The following is a 24,274-nucleotide window of genomic DNA, read 5'->3' as shown; positions in this document are numbered from 1 at the left end:
ACCTGACACTCCTTGAGACCATAGTTCCCTTGTCTCTCTATAGATCGCACATCATCTTCTTTGCCAGATCAGATCTAGCAGGTTGGGTTCTGTCACAGCCGCAACAATCAGATCCGCCATTCAGATCTAGCAGCGGGGGTTCAATCGCTGCCACATTCCTACTCATACTTTGCAGTTGAGGGTTTCGTCGACAGATCTGACTATTTGTGCAAGGAGGCTTGTGGCTCCTATACCTTGGAGTGATTCTTGCAGGACATTGGGCAGAATTAACTTTTCTCGGAATCGGCTACTGCAATATTCCTAAGCAAGGAGCAAAACTCCTTTCCGAGTTAAAAAAAAAAAAAGGTCTGAGACCCTCCCTGGATTCTTATAGGAGACTTAGCCATAAGAATCAGGTCGATGGGCTAAGCAAGGTGGTACCATTCACTTGTCAGCGTCAAAATTTCGGGTGGTCCCAAAAAAAAATCACAGTAACGACAAGTGCACCAGATCTGTGCATGGTACAAACCAGAGCTTAAGCTATGGCCAATGAGAAGATAAACACCCTTGAACAAAAGTTGGAGGAGTTAACGAAGCAGATCCAGTCCTTAAATGACACAATCACAAAGGGCAAGTCGGGGGTACAATCGGAGGCATATGCTTTTAATGAAAACCATGAGGGCGAATCTAGCCATTCTCTTCACTTCTATGGAAACCACCAACAGTCCCATCCTCAACCACCCAAGTTGGACATGTATAAATTTGATGGCTCTTATCTAGCCATATGGCTATCACAAATGGATCAATATTTCACTTTGAATCACCTCAGAGATGATGAGACTAATCTAAGTGTGGGAAGCCTTTACTTGGACCAAGAAAGATGGCAATGGTGGCAGTGGCATCAACAATGCTATGCAAGGCCAATGACTTGGCAGATATTCTCAAAATCCCTTTCTGATCACTTTGACCATGAATCTAACTTTTTGGGTCGTCTTACTAAGCTCCAATAGACAGGCACAATGCAAGAATATATTAAAGCCTTTGAAGCATTAGCCTTCCGCACAGGAGGTCTAGCAGATGAATTCTACTTGGAATGTTTTATCAGTGGTCTCAAAGACGCCATACAAGCCCACGTCCAGATGCACCACCCAGTCACATGGCTGGCAACTTGCATGACAGCTCGTGAAGTAGAACGCACGTTAGCGGCCCAGTCGACTCGTCCAAATTTCATAACCAAGGGACACCCCACCTAGGCTCCGAGCACTACCCAAACACTTAAGGTTCAAAAGGTGTCACCAGCGGAAATCGCAGAAAAAAGAAAGCAAGGATTGTGTTACTACTGTGATGACAAATACTCCTCGGGGCATAAATGCAAGGAACCCAAATTCTTTCAAATTGATGCTACTGATCACAGTTCATCTGAGGAAGCTCCACCATTTGAGGGACCAGAGGAGGAAGATGAGGACAACCAGTAGGACAATGAGCTCCCAGCTACACCAGAAGAACCAGTTATCTCGCTCCATGCTTTGGCAGGCATTTCTTCTCCCCAAACTCTCAAAATCAAAGGTTTTATTAAACATCGCCCTGTAGTAGTCTTGATTGATAGTGGCAGTACGCATAACTTTATCCATCAAAGGGTCACCGAAGCAGTGCATTGTTTTGTCAGAGTAGTCTCTAATTTCTAGGTCCAAATTGCTGATGGGGGGACAATGAAATGTGACGGCCGCTGTGAAAATGTCAAACTTCAGATGGGGGATTATCACCTAAAGACCCACATGTTTGCCATCAACATGGGTGGGTGTGACATTGTCTTGGGTGCTGAATGGCTCCACACACTCGGCCCAATCACAATGGATTTCCAGGAGTTATATATGAGCTTTAAGCAGAATGACCACATGCATACCCTCCGCGGACTCCAGGCAGGTGCTCCTTCTATCATCAACTCGCATAGGATGGAAAAGTTTTAAAAAAAGGGCCACCATGGAGTTATAGCCCAATTTTATTCCATCCAGGCCTTCGAGACCACTTCTCTTCATATTCATCCTGAGATGCAATAGGTCTTAAACAACCATCTGCAAGTTTTTGACAAGCCTCATGAGATTCCACCCTCGAGAGGGGAACATGATCATAGCGTTACTTTGGTCCCAGGGGCACAACCACCAAATGCGCACCCATATAGATATCCTTTCGCCCAAAAGAATGAAATTGAAAAAATCATTAAGGAGCTTCTGGAAATCAGTGTCATTCGTCCTAGCATTAGTCCTTATTCATTTCCTATGGTTATGGTGCTCAAGAAAGATGGGGAATGGCGTATGTGTCCAGACTTCAGAGTCCTCAACAAGCTAACGGTCAAAGATAAAGTTCCCATCCCAGTTGTTGATGATTTGCGGGATGAACTAAATGGGGCTCAATTCTTTACTAAGCTAGACCTTCGCTTAGGCTATCACCAAATTCGCATGAAAGAAGTAGACATTCTAAAGACTGCTTTCCGAACTCATGAAGGCCATTATGAATTCCTGGTCATGCCATTTGGTCTCTGTAATTCCCCATCCACTTTTCAGAGCCTCATGAATCACCTGCTCAAACCATATCTCAGAAAATTTGTCCTTGTTTTCTTTGATGACATCCTCATCTACAGCCTCACCTAGGAAAAACATCTTCAGCATGTAGACCTGCTCTTGCAACTGCTCCGGAAGCATAAATTATTTGTCAAATTGTCCAAGTGCTCTTTTGGCATGAAATAAGTCGAGTATTTGGGCCACATTGTGGGGCGTGAAGGTGTCAGGGTGGATCCCAAAAAGATCCAGGCAATGCAAGATTAGCCCCAACCAAAGACCTTGAAGAGTTTGAGAGGATTTTTGGGTCTCACCGGCTGCTATCGCAAATTTGTCCGCAATTATGGTCGCATTTCTAGACCCCTCACTCACCTTCTCAAGAAAAATTCATTCCTCTGGAATGATGAAGCGCAACAGGCATTTATAGCTCCCAAACATGCCATGTGTTCCACTCCCATATTGGCACTACCCAACTTCACCAAATCTTTTGTGATTGAATGTGATGCTTCAGGTACAAGTATTGGGGTTGTCTTAATGCAAGAAGGTCGACCCTTGGCCTTCACTAGCCAACAACTAAGTGGGACAAATTTGGGACAATCTACCTATGAGAAGGAGATGATGGACATCTTACATGCAGTGGATACCTGGCGACCATACCTATTGGGGTGGCGTTTCCAAATCTGCACAGACCATCAAAGCCTTAAATATTTTTGGAGCAACGCTTATCCTCGCCACAACAAAATAAATGGCTAGCCAAAATGTTGGGATATGATTATGAGATAATTTACAAGAAAGGGCGTGAAAATTTTGTAGTGGATGCTTTATCACTCCAATTTGAGGAGGAAAGCACCTTGCTAGCAATCTATCTTCCCATTCCAGAGTGGATTGAAGAGGCTCGCAAGGAATGGTTTTCACATCCTTCGGCTCCCAACTCATTAATAAATTGTAGGCAGATCCAAATTCCACATCGGGCTACTCTTGGCAGGATGAGATTCTTCGCTACAAGGACAAAGTAGTGATATCACCAACATCCACCCTCAAAAGTCGCATTTTGGCAGAGTCGCACTCATCTCCCACTACAAGACATTCAAGCTTTCAAAAGACTTATGCTCGCACTCGTTGTGCATTCTTTTGGACAAGCATGAAAAAGGACATTCTTACTTTTGTAGCTGAATGTGATGTGTGTCAACGCCACAAAGGATAAACACTCAAATCCCCAGGCACTTTACAGCCATTGCCCATCCCTGCCTCAATCTGGATGGAAGTTTCTATGGATTTCATTACTGGTCTTCCGAACTCAAGCAACAAGTCAGTCATCATGGTGGTTGTGGACAGACTTTGTAAGTATGCTCATTTTTGCGCCCTACCCCACCCTTTTACACCCGCTTTGGTGGCTCAATCTTTCATGGACCAGATCTTCAAATTGTATGGCATGCCCACTTCCATTATGTCTAATCGTGACCCGATCTTCACCAGTAACTTTTGGCAGGAACTCTTCAGGCTACAAGGTACCCAACTACAACTCAGTACTTCTTATCATCCCCAAACTGATGGTCAAACTGAAGCAGTCAACAAATGTCTGGAGACCTACCTCAGGTGTTTCACCTCAGAAAAGCAACATCTATGGGTACAGTGGTTACCTCTAGCCGAATGGTGGTATAATACTAACTATCATGCCACTACCAAGATGATTCCATATGAAGCAGTTTATGGTCGACTCCCCCCTTCACTTACTTCTTATATCCCGGGATGCTCTAAGGTACAAGCAGTGGATCAACTCCTACAGAACCGTGCAACCATGCTTGCCCACCTCAAAGATAATCTCCATCAAGCTCAAAATCGCATGAAGCAATAGGCAGACCAACATCGTTCAGAGCGCACATTTCAAGAAGGGGATCAGGTATTCTTGAGGCTGCAACCATATAAGCAAACATCACTCAAAGACAAGGGTTGTCAAAAATTATCTCCAAAATTCTATGAACCGTATCAAATACTTCAGCACATCAGAGAAGTAGCCTACAAGCTAGCCTTGCCAACCACTGCAAAAATCCATCATGTCTTCCATGTCTCATGCCTCAAGAAAGTGGTTGGGAACAATTGCAGAATTCAAACCAGTCTACCGGAACTAGATGAAGAAGGTTCAATCTGGCTCTAACTTGAACAGGTTCTTGACACGCGAGAACGACACCTCTGCGGCCGCACGATCAAGGAAGTCCTCGTCAAGTGGAAAGACACCTCTCCAGAAGATGCGATCTAGGAACCAGCCACTGTTCTTCAGCAGTGTCCGCAGCTTCAGCCTTGAGGACAAGGCTATTTTTATGGGGGAGGACATGTTAGGGTCCAACCCTAACCCCCTTATTTATGTAATAGGGTTGAGTCATAGTATAGTTAGTTAAAGAGTCAATAAAGCCCATATTAATAATTGTAAGTGGTTGACCCGCATTTAAAGAAGGGACCACAGTTAGTTGCAAATGGGCCATGGTATTAGATAGATAGTATTAATAAGAACCATGGTACTGACCCATGGTATTGCATATATGAATCCTATATAAAGGATAGAGACTCCCCATTGAGAAGTGTCGTGTCTTATTTTGTAATCGAGCCCTGCTCTATTGGAGGTTGCCCCCTCGAAGAGGCAAGTGAACATTTCTTTCCTTTCTGAATAATAAAATACATGTTGTTGTTTCTCATTGTTCTGTGTTCTGGGTTATATTTCTTCGCATATTTGGTATTCTAGTATCTTCTCGCAGGTCAAGGGCATAACAAAAAGAGATCAGACATTATTATAAGCTAATGTGGCAGCAATCCACTGAACATGGTATTCAACAATGTAATGATAAAACACAACAACCTATTTATGAATTTGTAAGCATTGAAGAAAAATTCAAGCCACAAGAATCTGATGAAGTACTACCACAACCTAATCATGTCACGCAGTTAAAGAGGAATAAATTAAGGAAGAAGTGTTATTATTATTTAACAACAAGAAAGGTAAAGATGAAATTGTTTATTGTAAGTCTTATTAAGACTTAGACCAGCAAGCATTATGATCCATTTCTCTATTAAGGAAAAGACGAGAAATTAATGAAGAAATATAAATTATTCTAAAGTGTATTATGATTAGATATTTATTGTGATTGCGATGTCTCAACCAAATTATGACATTTATTTAAGATATAAATGCTATTTATGAAAAAATTGTTCCAACTCCTCAACACATTCATAATCCTTTAAATGTATGAGCTTTCTCACCAATAAATACAAATGTTGAATGCAAGCACTCACCAAATTAAACTAGGCTCACCTGAAAAGGCCACATTTCATTTTCATATCGGTTTTTCCTTAATATTTTAAATAAAACTCCCTTTTGATTACATAAAAGTGGACCAATTACACCTTTATATTTAATATGCAACTTATCCTTTCATAAAACGATTTAATAAATATATATCATATGTACTAGTTATGGACAGTAATGATCACGTGCGTATCATTTTTGTTTGGGAAGAAAATGAAAGTAAAAAATCTATGATAACTTTAGCGCTGGAATTTTATAATAAATGTGGTCCCCACTTGCAAATCATATGCACATCGTAACATAAATTTCAGTGCGGGGTGAGAGGGCATTATTGTTGCCCACTAGTAGATATATAGTAATCATTCATGAGTACTTTGACTCATCTAAATTACAGATAGCGCTCGTGATAGGATATATAATAGAATATTCAAATGGGCACTTGATTGATCTAAAATCAGAATAGAAAGCGATAACGATAGGAATTTTCATAAGAAAACAAAAATTATTAATGTTGTACATATATTTATTTGTAGAAAATAATAAATTGTATTTAGTATTTTTTTATTATTATAAATATTTGAAATTAAGATAGATATATGTTTTTATTTTTTCACAATATCTTTTTTAATAAACTTGTCAAGTTTGTCTTATTTAAAAGACTTAAATTATATTAGTTAACACATAATCAATATTGATAATATATATAAAAATTTGTGGGGAAAATTAAAGATATTTCTAAACAATTATGAATAACATTCTTAATAAACTTATTAATGTGTCATATATATAAAAGTTTATAAATTTGTCAAGGATGTCTCATCTAAAAGACTTAAATTAAGTCAATTAACATGTAATCAACATTGGTGATATATATGAAAATTTGTTAATAAAATTAAAGATATTTCTAAACAACTATGAATAACATTCCTAATAAACTTGGAAGCGAGCGGGAGGGTTTGTACGCAGGAGTGGGAGGGTTTGAATGCAGAAAAGGAGCAGGAGCAGGAGGTTTTGTGCGCAGGAAAGAGAGCGAGCATGAGGTTTTGTGCGCAGGAGAGAGGGAGCATGAGCAGGAGCAGGAGCAGGAGCAGGAGAACTGGGAGGAGCAGGAGCAGGGGATCCGGCAGGAGCAGGTGAGCAAGCGGGAGGGTTTGAATGCAGGAGCGGGAGGGTTTGAACGCAGAAAAGAAGCAGGAGCGGCGAGCAGGAGCGGGAGGTTTTGTGCGCAGGAAAGAGAGCGAGCGGGAGGTTTTGTGCGCAGGAGAGAGGGAGCAGGAGCAGGAGCGGGAGGTTTTGTGCGCAGGAAAGTGAGCGAGCGGGAGGTTTTGTGCGCAGGAGAGAGGGAGCAGGAGCAGGAGCAGGAGCGAGAGGGAGCAGGAGCAGGAGCGGGAGAGCCGGGAGGAGTAGGAGCAGGTGAGCGAAAGGGCACAGGAACAGTAGCGGCGAGCAGGAGAACCGGGAGGAGCAGGAGCGACGAATCTGTGGGGATTCTCCAAAGGCGAGCGGGGCATGAGGAGCGGGCTCCCCTGAGTCGGGCGGCGAGAGGCTAGCAGAGGGGTTTCGTCCTGCAGGCTTGTTTTCTTCTTCTGGTCTCTTAGTCTTCTCTGAGCGGGGGCGAGGTGGCTTCCCATGCCGCCTCTGCCCCCGGTTCTCGCCTCTGCTCCGGTGGGTCTTCTCCTTCTCGGCAGCAGTTAGGTTTGTTCTGGCCACGGAATATCCTTTGGAGCGTTGAGGGAACAACGGGCTTTGCTCTGTTTCGTGCCGCTTCTATGGATCTTTCCGTTGGTCTTTTCTGTAGGCAGATGCGGTTGATTGTGGCAGTGATCTTGTTTCTGGTCTGATTCGAGTGGAGAGTTTGAGGGGGCGGGGAAGGAGTGGCTTCTTTTGCTGCTCTCTTCCTCATTTCGTGCCTCTCCTTTTGTAATGGGCGGTCAGATCTTGCGCTGTTTTCCGTTGCTTGTCTGCTTTGTGCTTCGGGGCTATTTTTGGTGATCTGTTTATGCAGATTTATATGTGGCTCGGTCCACGTTTTTGCATATGCTTCTTGCATTTGCATTATGTAATCTCTTTTTATATGAATATATTATGCTTTTTCTTCTGAAAAACATTCCTAATAAACTTATTAATGTGTCATACATATATAAAAGTTTATCTAAAAACTGTCTTAATACATATTTTTTAATGTTAATTTACTTTCATACATTTAAATGAAGAATAAGGTTTCTTAATATTTTGACAGCAACATTATAATATTTTATTAATATAAAAATATTCGATATAATTAATAATTATATTAAATAAATTTCATATAAAAAAATATTTTATTTGAAATTTAAATTTAAATCAGTATAAATCTATTTTAAAATTTATTAAATTTCTACAGAGATTAAATTTCTTGAGTGCAAATATTTTTTAAAATACAAAATTTGAAAGAAAAAAAAAAGTAAGTTATTTGATTCTTTTCTACATTTGATAAATTTAGAGTTAACATGAATCTATACTAGTTCTAGTGTACATATATAATTACATTATTATTTCATTTTGAGCAACACGTTCATAAAATGCTTTTAACTATAAGGAATTTTTTATTTTCAATTGTTTTATATTTAATATATACATCGTTAACATTGAAATATGTTATTCAACATGGACATTTAAACATTCTATTTTTTAAATACATAAAATTACACATCTCTATTTGTAAAATAGTTTTATTTAAGGTGACTATTTAAATTAATATTAGTTAATATTAAAAAAATAAATCAACTTTCTATCTCTAAATACATATAAAGTTGATATTCCTCGAGGGGGGGATAAATGTGGCGAGCAACGAGCCCCGAGGGGCATTCAATACCCCCACACATAGAGGATATGAAACGTAACAAAGAATATTGTTTGTGCGCCTCAGTTGAGAAGGCTCCAAAAGATGCAAGGTTAATATTGTCAAGGTGGATAATGGTGAGAGTTATTGGAAGGTTTTTTTTATTGTGGGAGGAGTGTTGTGGTCAGAATTATCTGTGTATGCAATGTAGGGTGGTCGTTGGAACAAGAAACGCCTTGGTTTCACTCCTGCAACGCTATATGAGTACACTTCTGCATTTAATGGGCACACTGGTTAGAGTTGTGAACTGGGAAAAGTTTCATTGTTTCGGACCCAAGCCTGGTGAAAGGAATAGAAGATATGAGCTGGTGGAGGATGCAACGACTGACCCATGACGTCATTCCTGACCTAGCTACAAAATGGCGACCTTTGCTTTCGACTCAGGTAATTTTGTACTCCACTTTGCGCTCATTTGCTAAGTTGTTTTATAATTTGAATATTAGTGAGTTTTTAGATAATGGGTGGGGTTGGAGGTGGATACCCTTGCCTTTAATGGTCAGAATTAGAGGGTTTGGGGCCCTGCACCTCTGAAATCCTTGTCTTTGGCTTCAAAACGAGCGAGTGCATGTAGGTTTCCAAACTTCAGCTATAGTGAGTTGTTTAGAAAGTGTTCGAAGGCAATGGTGGAAAGTGTTATTATACACAATGTGTATTTGGAAACCCGAGACCTAATAGAGTCGCTTTCCTCATCTGGAAGATTCAAGCTCAAGGGCACCTCTGTCTCGCTAGCGAAGACCGAATTTTCATTTCAAAGGGGATTTTCTGGCGAACTAATAGTGAGGAAGAAGTTGTTGGCTGTCACGAATGGGAGGTGCAGTGTTTATCTGGTCTTTTTGTCTTTTAAGAAGCGACACAGGTGTGGTTGTGAGGGATACGAGGTTTGTGACTTGGATTATGGTAGTGGAGAGATCAAGGAGTGGTCCTCCACAGTTTTGGTGATATTGATTCTAGGTGTGAAGTGTTGTGACTAGGTGAGTCTGGGTAGCAAGCCAATAGTGAAATTGTGGCAGGCTCCAAGTAGTGTTTTTTTCCTCAAAAATATGCGGCAACAGAGGGGCCACACAAGGAGGGGAGTGGGACCTCGAGGCTAAGGCATGGGGAATCAGGGAGAACCAAATGATTTCGGTGAAGTGGTTGAACAACAACTTCTCTCCTAGGAGAGTGGAATTGCCTCCACCATTTGACTCATTGGAAGCTCAGATTCACCAAGTGGTAGTTTTAGTGGAGCAACTGGCTCAAGATCGTCACGATGACAGGGGTGAGATAATAGCCTTCATGAACGATCTCCAACACAACCAATGGAAAATGTTGGATCAAATGGCCTCCCTCCATCGTGGACAGAAGCACCTTCAAGTGCAACTAGATCACCTAGAAGGGAGAGTGGAACACTTTGAGGCCCGTGTGCATGAAGCCTTCCACCAACAACATGATAATGGTCCAACGAACCAAGCTTGAGGAAACAGAGTGGGTTGTATTCAGATATTGGGTCTCTTCTGGGCAAGATAGGCAATCTATTTGCATAATAATAGTTTTTAATTATTCTGGTCAAATATTTTTTCTCTTTACCACCTAGCCAACAAGTCTGGTAGGAATGAGGCTAGTGGCATGCTTTTGAAAAACTCTCAACGATGTACCATTTTCCAGAATTAATAAATATTTTCGATTATATATATATATATATATATATAGTTGATATTGAAATATATTGATTAAGATGGTTATTTAAGTATTTTTTTAAAGATGATATTGAAATATTTTTAAATATTAAAAAGAATTATACATCTCTCTGATACTGAAAAGTGAAAATACAAGAAATTTTTACATTGAATTACTTCGTCTTTGTATAAAGTTAACATAAAATTATGTTACCTATATATACATGATAATCAACATTGCAAGACTTTTTTGTTATTTATTCAAAGTTTTTTTTATTATTAATATCTTTTAAATTGTTAATGTAGGTATTATTTTCTTATTTTTAAATATAACATTACAAACAACATCTGTTCCATCACACTATTAAATCCTAAATTTTTAAGAAAAAACATTTTTTTTCTTTATAACCCAAAAATATAAATCTATTTTTTTTCCATTAATTCTTCAAGAGATTACATTGTGATAGCCTCATAATTAAAATGCCCCCAACCTCATTCCCTACCAAACTTATTGGCTAGGAGGTAGTGGAAAAAACAGAAAGACAACATTAAAAGAAAACTAGATGACTTCATGTAGACTGCCCACAATAACCAGAATAGTCCCAAAACCCAAAAAAAAACCAACCAATGTCCCTAAACCTCAACATTACCCGAATAAGGAGCATATAACACCTTTCTAGGAGACAAAGGTTGACAAAAGGCATCATGCATGTGCGCTTCCATATGCACTAACCTTCCTTCCAAGCCATCCTACCTTTCTTGAATCCACTTTTGCCTGTGCCAGAGTGAAACCAACTTGTCCATCATGTGCCACCAGTTATGCTATAAATAATTCATAAAGGCTATGATCTCATTACGGTCATCGTGACGATCCTGAGCTAATTGCTCTACCAACAATGTGATCTGATGCAACTGAGCTTCAATAGAGTCAAATGGGGGGGAGGGGCGATTCACTCTACCTGAAGAGTTATCCTGTTGATGGTCCACCTCCTCCCCAATATCCATTTGTTCCATTGGATGAATCGCTCCCATACCTCAAGGTAAACACCCCTATGGGCACGTCCTCTTTGGTGTTGCATCACCCTCCACTCACCCCACTTTCCCAAAATTGTCGAGGGCTCACACCACGCAGGCCACCAAAGGAAAACGTCCCTGCGAGTCCAACCCTCGGACCTACGACTCCCAATTGATCCCTGAGCCACCTCGACCCCAAACAGAACCCCTCTTGACCACCTTACGCACTAAGAACTATCAAGCTCCAACGGCTTGTATCCACCACTCTAGGTCACTTTCCCACCCCCAACACAAAATCCCCACTAGCAAAATACACTCAAGGTGACTACCAAACACTTTAGGGTGAATGTCACGAACCACGGTGAAATCCAAGCCAACTACCTTTCCCACAAGGGTAATAGAACCAACCAACTCATATCTCCATGCAAGAAAACCATCAAAGGGGTAACCAAAAAAAATTACCTGCACAATAGCGAAATTGGGTGTCCCACGAGCCAAGTTGCGATTGTCCCACAATACAAAAGCCTCGCCAGACTCAAATTGCATTGAATTTCCACTTACCACTTCCATCCAGAGCACCCTAGGGTCCCAAGCAGCTACACTTTGAACCAACAGCAGAGCCAACGAAGCACTATACTACCTACATGCATAACCACACTTAACAGTCTGCACACAAGGAGCGAGGAATGGCTTGAGAAGTAAGCCACCTGGTGCACGTAGAGAAATTACACCCACCACAGTCTCAGTGCTCATCTCCCGCAACCCACAAATGAGCCTCATGACCAAGCCAATGCGAGTTAAACACAAGAACCTCTCTAGAACCTTCACCAAGCGTGCGCCAGATGAAACATTCTCAACATGCCTTAGTAATGGGATTAATATCCCTGTCCAAGACCGTCGTTCGTCAATCTACCACCCTCATCAAGGAAAAATATAGATATAAATTTACTTTAAGATTAATTTGTATTTTTTTTTATTTTTATTATAAAATTTTAATTTTTTTTATTAATTTTTTTTAATATTATTAAATATAATTTTTTTTAACGTGGTACAATAATATCTCTTCTTTACTAAACTATAAAGCACCTCTTCGTATAATCATAATTATAATTACCAATAAAAAATACCAATAAATCAAAATCCAATAAATTATATTTAATTTATAAATATCGACACTATGAAATTATATTATATTTACTTTATAAATATCAACACTCTAGTCCTTATGAAATTATAATAACTACATAATTCATGTAAAATTATAATAACTACCTAATTTATTTACTATGTGAAATTATGATATCCACCTAAATTATTCCGTGCAAAGATTATCAATAAAGAAATCCATATAAAAATCCTTTAAACACCAAAATGTGGCAAGGGAATACGACTTGAACCATATACGACTGTTATAGTATCCACCTAATTTAATTTATTCACATTCACTGTAACGACTATCAAATTAAAAAAATCATATTAAAACCTATTATAGAACCATATAACTTTTCAATTCATTCCAAACATTTTACGATCATATTATACGTTACAAAATTGTTATGCGTTATTCTAATGAACGCTAATACTAAAGATTTTAACGGCCCAACTTATAACATTATTTACTGGAAGCCACATATCCATTTGATGTTTTCCCTAACTTGAGGACTAACTCCCTTACTTAGGGTTAATGCATTTCAACGTATTCTCTTCCTCTTTTCTTTTTTAATTTAAGTATTTTATTTTTTGGGTTTATATATCGCTTTTTTAATGTAAGTCTTTTATTTTTTCGATTTATATATTGATAAGTTTGAGGAGTGGTTAAATTCGCAAGGGGGTGATGGTATTTATTTGGGCAAGTTTGTTATAAGGCTTCTTTTGTATGCAGATGACTTTATTCTGATTGCTAAACCGGCTCTTGGTTTGCAAGAACACTTACTATCCTTTGAGCATTTTTGTAAAAGTGTAGGGATGCAAGTCAATATCAGCAAAATGAAAGTAGTAGTTTTCTCTAAAAAAATAAAACATAACCAGTATAAGTTCTACTTTGAAGACAACATTCTGGAAAAAGTTGCAGATTACAAATACCTCGGAATTGACTTCAACAAAAATGTAAGTTGAAATGGTTGTAGAAAGAAAAGAACTTTGGGGGGTTGGAAAGCATTTTATGCTTTTCAAAATAGGTGTAGAGAAGCATAGTTATGGGACTCAAAAAATACTCAAACTCTTTTTGGGCTTCTAGTGATTCTGGTGATTCTCTATGGTTGTGAACTATGGACCAGCAGTACATCTAACATGCAGTGGAGACAAATTGAGAAAATTCAAAAGCGTTTGATTATAAAAAATTTCAAGATTAAAAGTGCAGTTCCTTATGCTATCTTGTTAAGTGAAACAGGGGCTGCTCCTATTGAAGTAATTGCTATGGTGTGAGACATAAGGTATTTAAAAAAAAATGAGCAAATGGAAGAGGGTAGATGGCCTAAGGTTGTCTTTAATGACAAATTGTGTAACAAAAAAAACAAAACAAAAAACAAAAACAAAACAAAAAACAAAACAAAAAACAAAACAAAAAAAACAAAAAACAAAAAACAAAACAAAAAACAAAAAACAAAATAAAACAAAAAAACAAAAACAAAAACAAAAAAACAAAAAAACAAAAACAAAAACAAAAACAAAACAAAACAAAACAAAAAAAAAGCAAACTTGGATGCAGCAAAATAACAAATGGTTTAGTAAATGGGGTATTTGCTTGAATACATGTCCCATAAACAACAAAGAGTTAAAAGCTTTTGTTATGGATAAGTTCCACAAGCATACTTGGGATAAGGAGCTAGGAAGAAAGAAAAAAGTACTATATTGAAGTGTTTAATCCCACTCATAGTCATCAACCAAAAGCATACATAGAGGTCAATATCTCTTAGAGAGCCAAAATTCGTATTGCTCAGTTAAGGACCAAATATTTATTATGAAGCTTCACATAAAAAAGACCAAATACATGAAGTAGATGAAGAAGCAATATGTTCCATTAATTATCTTTAGCTTCGTAAATATTAAATTAATTTCTTTCTTCTTTTTTTCTTTCAATAAATTAATTAAATATCCTAATTTTTTTTTAGAAATGTACATTACAATACATTTTATAAGTGATTGATTCCTTTAAGATGCGAATGGTTTGAATCATGTAGTCACTTTACCCATGTAACAAAGCCAAAAACATAAGTGATAAGTTTTAATTTTTTCCTCAATGTTGGCGTGAGATGGGATTGTTTAGGAAACCAGGGCATAATGTTCTTTGATTGCATAGGTGGAGTTATCTCATGGTGATTGAACCGATGAGATGGGATTGTTTATAGAAACTATGAGCATAATGAACCGATGAGATGGGATTGTTTATAGAAACTATGAGCATAATGTTCTTTGATTGCATAGGTGGCATTATCTAATGATGATTGAATCTTTAATATTTTTATTAGGTAGTTTTATTGTTTAAACATTTTTTAATTTAAGATGTGACTTTGTTTTTTGGTAAGAAGATGTCATATTTTTAAGTTCGAAAAAAAATTAATGACACAGGGCAGCGAGATTAATATCCTGCTCCAGAGTTGTCTCATCTACCACTTTCATCAAGGAAAAATATAAATATAAAATTACTTTAAAATTTATTTGTATTTTTTTTATTTTAAAATTATTTTATAATTTTTTGGATTTTTTTATTAAAATTATTAAATACAAAAAAATTAACATTTTACAACAATATCTCTTTTTACTAAAACTGTAAAACACTTCTTAACATAATCATAATTATAATTACCATTCAAAAGTACAATAAATCACAATCCAATAAATTATATTTAATTTATAAATATCATGCATCCATATGAAATTATAATAATAACCTAATTTCTTTAGTATGTCAAATTATAATATCCACCTAATTTATTCACTGCAAGGATTATCAAAGGATTATCAATAAAGAAATCCATATCAAAACCCTCCGCTCACCAAAAAAAATGTGGCAAGGGAATACAACTTGAACTATATAAGACTCTTATAAAATTATAAGAACCACCTAATTTATTTAGCATGTCAAAATATAATATCCACCTAATTTATTCAATGCAAGGATTATCAATAAAGAAATCCATATCAAAACCCTCTCCCCACCAAAGTTAATGTGGCAAGGGAATACAACTTGAACTGTATAAGACTGTTATAGTATCCACATAATTTATTCACTGCAATGACTATCAAATAAAAAATATCATATTAAAACCCATCATAGAACCATATAAGTTTTCAATTCATTCCAAACATTTTCGATCATATCATACCTTACAAAATTGTTATGCGTTATTATAATGAGCTCTTATACTAAAGATTTTAACGGCCCCACTTATAACATTATTTATTTGCTAGAAGCCACATATCCATTTGATGTTTTACCTAACTTGAGGACCAACTCCCTTACTTAGGATCATGCATGCCAACACAATATCCATTTTCTCTTTTCTTATTTAATTTAAGTCCAATCAATATATTAACATAATATTATAAAAAATTTAGTAATGTGATTTGCACTACATTTTCTAACTTGATTAAAGAACGATTCCTTGTTGATGTGAATGGTTTAAATGTAGTCACTTTACCTAGGTAGTAAACCCAAAAACATAAGTGATAAGTTTGATTTTTTATCTTAATGTTTGCATCTGATGGGATTGTTTACTAAAACCATGGGCATAATGTTCTTTGATTGCATCGGTGGAGTTATCCAATGGTGATTGAACCCTTAATCCTTTTGAACCCTTAATACTTTTACTAGTTAGCTTTAGTGTTTAAACACTTTTTTAACTTAAGATGTGCCTTTGTTGTTGGGTAAGGAGATGTCTTGCCTTTGTTGTTGGGTAAGGAGATGTCATATTTATAAGTTGGAAGTAAAAAATTTGAACATTGTTTTTTCCAGTATGGAAGTATAATTTCCAACTTCAACATTATTTTATTTAATAACCTATCCAATAGTTCCAATATTATTTTCTTTAAAAAATAAATAAATAAAAATTACAAAAATATGCTTCAATGTATATTCACACAATGAAGGTCATAATAATAAACTTCCCCAAAACATTACTAATAACTTATTATTCCAATATTTTATAGGGAGAATAAGTATACTGATCTAAATCAAAAATTTTAGTAATTGTTTAATTATCAATGGGTTGTCATCGAATTGTTATAGCTTCATAAACGAACCAACATATTCTATAGCGAGATTGAGCATTTTTACTTAAATCAAAATATTTAATAATACTTTTATAGTGAATTGACATCAAATTGTCATGGTTTCATAAAGAGATCAACTTTGTCCATGTACCAAGGTATCTTACTAATAACTTGTGTTTTTCCTCACTTCCATTTATAATTAGGGGGTAAAAAGGCTCTTTTGCACTTGGGTTCACTAACATCAAATCCTCTCAAGAAAAAACCTACCAAATAATAATATACTTTTAGAGATTTTTTTTTATCGATGGTCATAAACTATTCAACTCGTATTTGATCTCAACTATTTTAAGTAATGGGTTTTGGCATCCTTAACCTATATAAGATAAAGCTTTAGGGTCAAAAGTAAGGTTGTCTCGTTAGAAATGAAGGAATGAGCAGATGAGAAAAGAATTTAGTGAGATTAATTGGATGTTATTTATGGGTTTTGTTTACTGAAGAAATGCTCTTTTATGAAAAGCTGATTAGCTTTTACCTATTATTTCAAATAGAGAAATCTTTAGAAACACATAGGAAAAGGCCATGGCTTATTCTTGGAACCTCCATAAAGATGATGCCTATGTGTAGGATTGAGTCTTAATCTTAATATTGAATTTTGTGTGAGATTAATCTATTAAACTAATTTAAAAAAACAAATTATGTTGGCACATTGTCTATATACCCAATCATTAAATACTTTACAATCTATTATTTTATTTCTTTTAATTATATATATATATATGAAACGGATGAGGATTTATATTAAATCAAAATATGGTTTATGGTCCATAACCCTTACAAATTCTTGACAGTTCAAGTGCTCTACACGCCAAGAAAGACCGAAATTCAATTTTTTTATCCCTCATTAAACTATTAATGGCCATTTTGAAAAGGCTAATGCTTTAAACTTGGAAAAGAACTCCTAACAATAATACAAATCTACAGTCCCTGACAATATGAAAAGAAACTACAATTTTATGGAGTCGATACTCTATCCTCCAATGCCTTCCTCCACGCCTTAGCCTTGTTCTCATTTGCTTGTAGTTCAGGCTCAATAGTGCATCATGCCCTCTTCTTCAGTTGACTCCACGATCTTCCCACATCAACTTGGCTGCTTGTGCTTCCCTCCAACTTCTTGACTTCCAAATTTTTTAGCCTCTTGTCAATGTAAACAATGTCATTTTCTAGCATGAGCTTTGTATTTTCGAATTTCAATTGCAATGACTCATATTTCTTCCCCAATGTCACCACCTGAGCCTTCGATTACAGTTCTTTTAACACTTTCTTCTACTTTCACTTCTTCATTACTGCCATTATTTGGTCCACAGAAACTACTAGTATCTCTAATGAAATATTCATACGAGATTGAGCCTCCTCAACTGACTGGATATGTAGACCTTTCACCTCCATTAATGTTTCTTTATGATTCCAACAATGGCAAATACTCCCGACAAGATACTGTAACCACACCTCAGCTTCGAATTGAATATCATCTTCCGACCTACTCTTCTTCAATTTAAAAACACAAAGATGATACCAAACCATAAAATACTTTATGATATATTATTCCATCTCTTTTAATTTAACAAAAGTAAGATACACACACACACACCCACACACACACACACCCACACCCACACACATACACACACAAGAAACAGATGAGGGTTTATATTAAATAAAAATATGGTTTATGGGCCAAAAAACTTACCAATTCTTGACAGTTCAAGTGATTTACATGCCAAGAAAGACCAAAATTCAATTTTTTTATCCCTTATTAAACTATTTACTGCTATTTTGAAAAGACTAATGCTTTAAACCTGGAAAAGAACTCCTAACAGTAATACAAATCTATAGTCCATGACAATATGAAAAGAGACTATAATTTTAGGGAGTTGATGATCTGTCCTCCAATGCCTTCCTCTACGCCTTAGCCTCATTCTCATTTGCTCATAGTTCAGGCTCAAAGTGCATCACACCCTCTTCTTAAACTGACCCTGTGATTTGCCCACATCAACTTGGTCACTTGTGCTTCCCTCCCACTTCCCAACTTCCAAATTTTTTAGCCTCTTGTCAAGGTCAACATTGTCATTTTCTAGCATGAGCTTCGTATTTTCGAATTTCAATTGCAACAACTCATATTTCTTCCCTAATGTCACTACCTAATTCTTTGATTCCAATTCTTTTAACACTTGCCTCTACTTTCATTTCTTCATTATTGACAGTATTTGTTCCACAAAAATTGCCAGTATCTCTAATGAAATATTCATACGAGATTGAGCCTCCTCAATTGACAGAACATGCAGACCTTTAACCTCCATTAATGTTTCATTATGATTCCAACAATGGCGAATACTCCCAACAAGACATAGTAAAAACGCCTCAACTTTAAATTGAATACCATCTTCGGACCTAGTCTTCTTCAATTTAAAATTTCAAAGATGATACCAAACTGTCAAATATTGTACGATCTATTATTCCATTTCTTTATATATATATATATATATAAGAAACAGATGAGGGTTTATATTAAATCAAAATATGGTTTATGGGCCATAACCCTTACAAATTCTTAACAGTTTCTTTACATGCCAAGAAAGACCAAAATTTAATAATATTATACCTCATTAAACTATTTACTGCTATTTTGAAAAGATTGATGCTTTAAACCTGGAAAATAACTATTAACAACAATACAAATATATAGTCCATGACAATATGAAAATAAACTAAAATTTTAGTGAGTCGATGCTTTGTTCTCCAATGTCATCCTCGATGCCTTGGCCTCATTATCATTTGCTCATAGTTCAAGCTCAAGAGTGCATCACACACTCTTCTTCAGCTAACCCCACGATCTACCCACATCAACCTCGACGCTTGTGCTTCCCTCCCACTTCTCGACTTCCAAATTGTTTAGCCTCTTGTCAAGGTCAACAATGTCATTTTCCGGCATAAGTTTCGTATTTTCAAATTTCAATTGCAACAACTCATATTTCTTCCCGAATGTCACCACCTGAGCCTTCGATTCTAGTTATTTTAACACTTGTCTTTGCTTTCGCTTCTTCATTGTTGCTATTATTTTTTCCATAGAAACTGCTAGTATCTCTAATGAAATATTCATACGAGATTGAGCATCCTCAACCGACTAAACATGCAGACCTTTCACCTCCATTAATGTTTCGATATGATTCCAACAATAAAGAATTCTCCTGACAAGACACTATAACCACACCTCAGCTTTGAATTGAATATAATCTTCTGGGCTACTCTTCTTCAATTTAAAAACACAAAGATGATACCTCATTTGTTGCTTTTGATGCCATAGGCATTTGACATCAATTTCATCTTCCTTTGCATCAATAATATCAACCTGGACGAATACCCTTTGATCGCCACATGAGCAAACTTTGTTACGAAGAGAAATGTCACAATAAGTGACTTTGTAGGACTTCATTATCCTCTGTAGGGCTTTAATAGATTCTCCCTCTCGATCACATTCGACTCTAGTTGTCATCAAGTATCTTCGATACCTGGTTTCCATTATCCATCCATTCACATATTTTCAAGAATCAACAGGCTGTCGAAAGTGCATTGTCAGCATTATTTATCATCGACACCTTAAGGCATTCATCTGTCGTCCTCCCTGCCGATATTGGAGATATCCATATGGTTGTGATTCATATCAACTAAACGTGGATCACAATGACATTTCCCATATACATTAGACCATGGTCTAAATTGGCTCTATGATTTTCCTCTAACTCATCCAGCTTATTCATATATCAATACACGTGGAAAAATTATATCTCTTCAAATTGATGAATCTGAAGGATGATGCCTTGGAGGGGAGAAAAAAATTTCATGGGGGTGGCCACTCCGGCCTTTCTTACTTGCCTAAAAACTACCATTGAATATCCAATACCAATAATCTTTTGAATTTGTGTTGCTATTGATAAATCAAGTCCTTGGCATAGAGCTAAATATTATGCTTGATTATTCGTCATTATGCCTAGACCCCATGCAAATTTAATCTCCATTTGATCATCAAGGTGAAGGATAACCCCACCTGCTTCTACTGACCTTGTTAATCTTAAATATTTATTTTCTGTGCATTTTTTCTTCTTCTTTTTTCCATGTGGCTCACGGACCCTAGAGATTGGCGATCGCTACATCCACAGAATATTTGTTCCATGAAAATCCACCTGAAGGGATCCCTTCCCATCAACTCAACTACAGAGCTTAACAACAAGAGTGTCAAGAGAATTGAACCTATGACCTCTCAATAGCAAAGGTGCTTTAACAAAGGGGACTCTACTGAAATATTTTGTTTATTTAATTTGCAAGAATTAACTAAAAAATCCCTGAAAATATCACAACATAAATTTGTTTCCAGAAATACTGGTAAAATGCAACATAGATCCAAAGAAATTATTGTGATACCACTGTAATATTCCTTTTTATTTATCTTTTGAATTTTTTATAAATCTTCTCTTGGGCATTCTTTAGATAATTTAAATAAATAAATTTTCCGCAAAAATAATACCATGACACTTTTGCAAAAACTTAGCAAGAAAACATGGACAATATTTATTATAAAATCAACCTTATTTCATTAACTGGAATATGATATTACATGCTAAAATTGGATAATAATCGGATAAAAAAGACTAGCAAATATTTGAATGGTTGATAATAGTTGCTCCACTAAATCATTGCAAATGAAGCCCAAATTGGAGATATGGGTGATCCCCACTTCCAACCCACAGATCTACTCCATCTCTGCTCACCAACTGATGCCCATGAAGCTCTATTATTCTTCTGGATGAAACCTTCATAATATTGAGTTGGGGTTTGATGAGCCTCCCAAATAGATACACCTTAAGGCCCATCTAACCATCCCTATGCACGTTTAACCTTTTCTTTTGCACTTGACAATGTATTTTTCTGCTTTAATATGTTCTTAGGAGGGTTAAGAGAGGATTTTCATATCTTGTGTGCCTAATGCATTTATTGTGTAGGATATTGAGAATATTTTATGCAGATCACGCAAGATTCCAATAAGAGAAAAATATGGGGTATGTCCCTTACTGAAGGATAGTCAAAACTTGGTTGGCTCATGGTAATTATAACCTCCCTATAGCTATGAATTCATTGGGGAACCATATCCTACTTTTTAGTGTTTTTAGAGGAGAGGAGACCTCCCTTCAAGGAGGTTACCCCTCAACCATTTTTTGTATAAATAAGGGGCTTAAGTACCCTATTAGGATTCAAACTTTTGGAGATTATTGTTAGTAGTAGAGAGAATTTTACCTGATATTTTAGTTTTTTCATATTTCATGTATGAGAACATTTCTTTATTAATGAAAAGAACTCCTTGGTTTCGAAACTAGTTTTCCTTTAAGGGACCTGAGTCTCCCTGGGTTAGGGCACAACCCAAGTGCTCAAGCCCCCTTCTTGTATTCTTACTTTCCATGCATTTATGAAAATCTCATCTGTGAAAATATTGCCTTTGCAGGGTTAGTGAATGAGCTTATCTCTAAGTTTGTTTATGTATCTTTCTTTGATGAATTTAGCAATAATCTCTTTCATGCAGTGATTTTTCATTTAGCAATTCAACTCATCCTTCATGTTATTTTATTTTCTGCAGCTAGTTAGTTTATCAGTCATTCATGCATTCTGATTTTAGTAGACAGTAGTGCTTAATTTAGATAATAGTTATTATGTATAATTAGTACTATTTTGTGCACTTACCTCACTTAGATCATCATCTCTTTGCTCATTGTTACACATTTTTTCAATTTGTCAACACATAAAAAATTTACTTGATGGGCTACGAGAAACTCTAGATTTCCCTATTTGTTGCGTGAATTGATCCATCAAAGGTACCTGAGCTTAGTAAAGACTTATTAACCCTTATATAACCCCCTTCACCTTCTTCACCCCTCAAACCACATGTAGAACACATAAAATTGCTCTCAGGTTTGTTGCCTATAGCAAAATAGGGGCATCTTGTAGTGGTCCACCAATTGCATTTAAACACCTCCATATTTGCACTCAAAGCATGTTTATCATTCCTTATCACCTTACAATGCACACCATACCTTGAATATGGAATTTAGAAGATCATATACACCTTTGAATCCTTAACCTAGTAGTTACATCAAAATTGCTTTATTTTATGCAAATTAGGGTTTGTTATTTGGATGTTCTCTTTTAGTTGCAAGTTTCTTTACCAAGCATAATACAATAGAATTGATTTTGTTCCATATTTCTTGAAATGATTTTCTTTCCTTTCATATAGCTAGACTAGGTTTATTTTTTATTCTTTCCTTTCCTGGAATTAGACTAGGTTTATTTGTTGTCCTTTCCTTTCTTGAAATTAGAATGGGGTTATTTGTTGCTCTTTAATTTTTTACAAATAGAGTAGGTTTACTTTATGTCCTTTACTATTTTACAAAACTAGAGTAGGTTTACTTATTGTTATTTGCTTTCCTACAATTTATGAGTATTTCTTGTAGCCTAGATAACATAAGTGGTCTTTGTACAACCTTGTTTCTCTTATTTTGCATCAGATCAACCAAAGGAGAATACATTGCATGTTGCACACATATTGCTAACCCCTCTTAAGTTTTTACGCACCCAGGGTTAATAATTAAATTCAAGGCCCTGAGGAGTTTCAACATTCTTGTTGTAATACTGAGGGCCATCACATTTTGGTGCCATTATCAGGGAGGTGTCAAAGTAGGTACTGTTTTCTTCTCTATTTGATTCACTTCCTTCATAACTTGAAAAATGAAAAACAAAAAAATTGCATTAGCATTTTTATCTAAAAACAAAATTAAAAATTTCATTTCTTTCATGCCTCGTAGAGTTAGGGATAACATGGAAAAATTTCTACATAAAACCTCCACTACTACAAACAACCAGCCTTCACTTGCTAACTATCAGCCTCCCACTCTATCTATAGAGGATATAGAGGCCCTTTTAGGTGAGAAAGTGAGGATTTCTGAGGAGCTCGTTGGAGGATAAAAACCTCCATAATACACTGATACCATGGCTAGAAACAAGCATCCTGAAGTCTTTCCTATCAAGTAGGAAAATAAGGAAGCCAAAATGAAAAATATCAGCCCCACTACTCTTCCACATTTCCATGGAATTCTTACTGAGGACCCTGACACCTTCTCTTTCAATTTGTTATAGTCTGCAGGATAAATGATTATACATCAGTTGAGCATAAGCTCAAATTGTTTCCCTCTACCTTCAAGGATGCAGCCTCTCACTAGTTCATGATATTAGAAGGAGGCAACATCACTACATGGGGACATATGTAGCAAGCCTTCAACACCAAATAAAATGATTATTGTAGATCAAGAGATAAAAGGGGTGAAGTCTTCAGAATGACCCAAGGGCTAAATGAATCACTAGAATACTATGAGGAAAGATTTCAATTTAGCTACAGGAGGGCACATAACTGCACTCTTGATTTAGATTCATTGAAACTAGTCTTGCTTCGAGAGGTCAGAGAAGAACTTATGGAGACCCTCAATATGCTAGCCAGTGGATATATTTATCAGCTCAACTGTGAAGACATCAAAACAAAGTTCAAAAACCATTATAGAGCTGCTAGAAAAATAGGTGGATCCAA

At 36.4% G+C, this 24,274-nt stretch overlaps 1 pseudogene; it reads left to right on the top strand.

The window, feature by feature from the left end:
* Window positions 1-6,746: 6,746 nt before the first annotated feature.
* LOC149206547 (S-adenosylmethionine synthase 1-like) overlaps window positions 6,747-24,274 on the top strand; it is a 32,443-nt pseudogene continuing 14,915 nt past the window's right edge.

The sequence above is a fragment of the Pinus tabuliformis genome, chromosome 1_2 (genome assembly GCF_031772625.1).
Source record: "Pinus tabuliformis cultivar Carrire ecotype Pingquan chromosome 1_2, CPIR1, whole genome shotgun sequence".
In the NCBI taxonomy this organism is placed as follows: Eukaryota; Viridiplantae; Streptophyta; class Pinopsida; order Pinales; family Pinaceae; genus Pinus; species Pinus tabuliformis.
The sequence above is the reverse complement of the archived record's forward strand: the minus strand, read 5'-3'. Positions and strand labels throughout refer to the sequence as shown.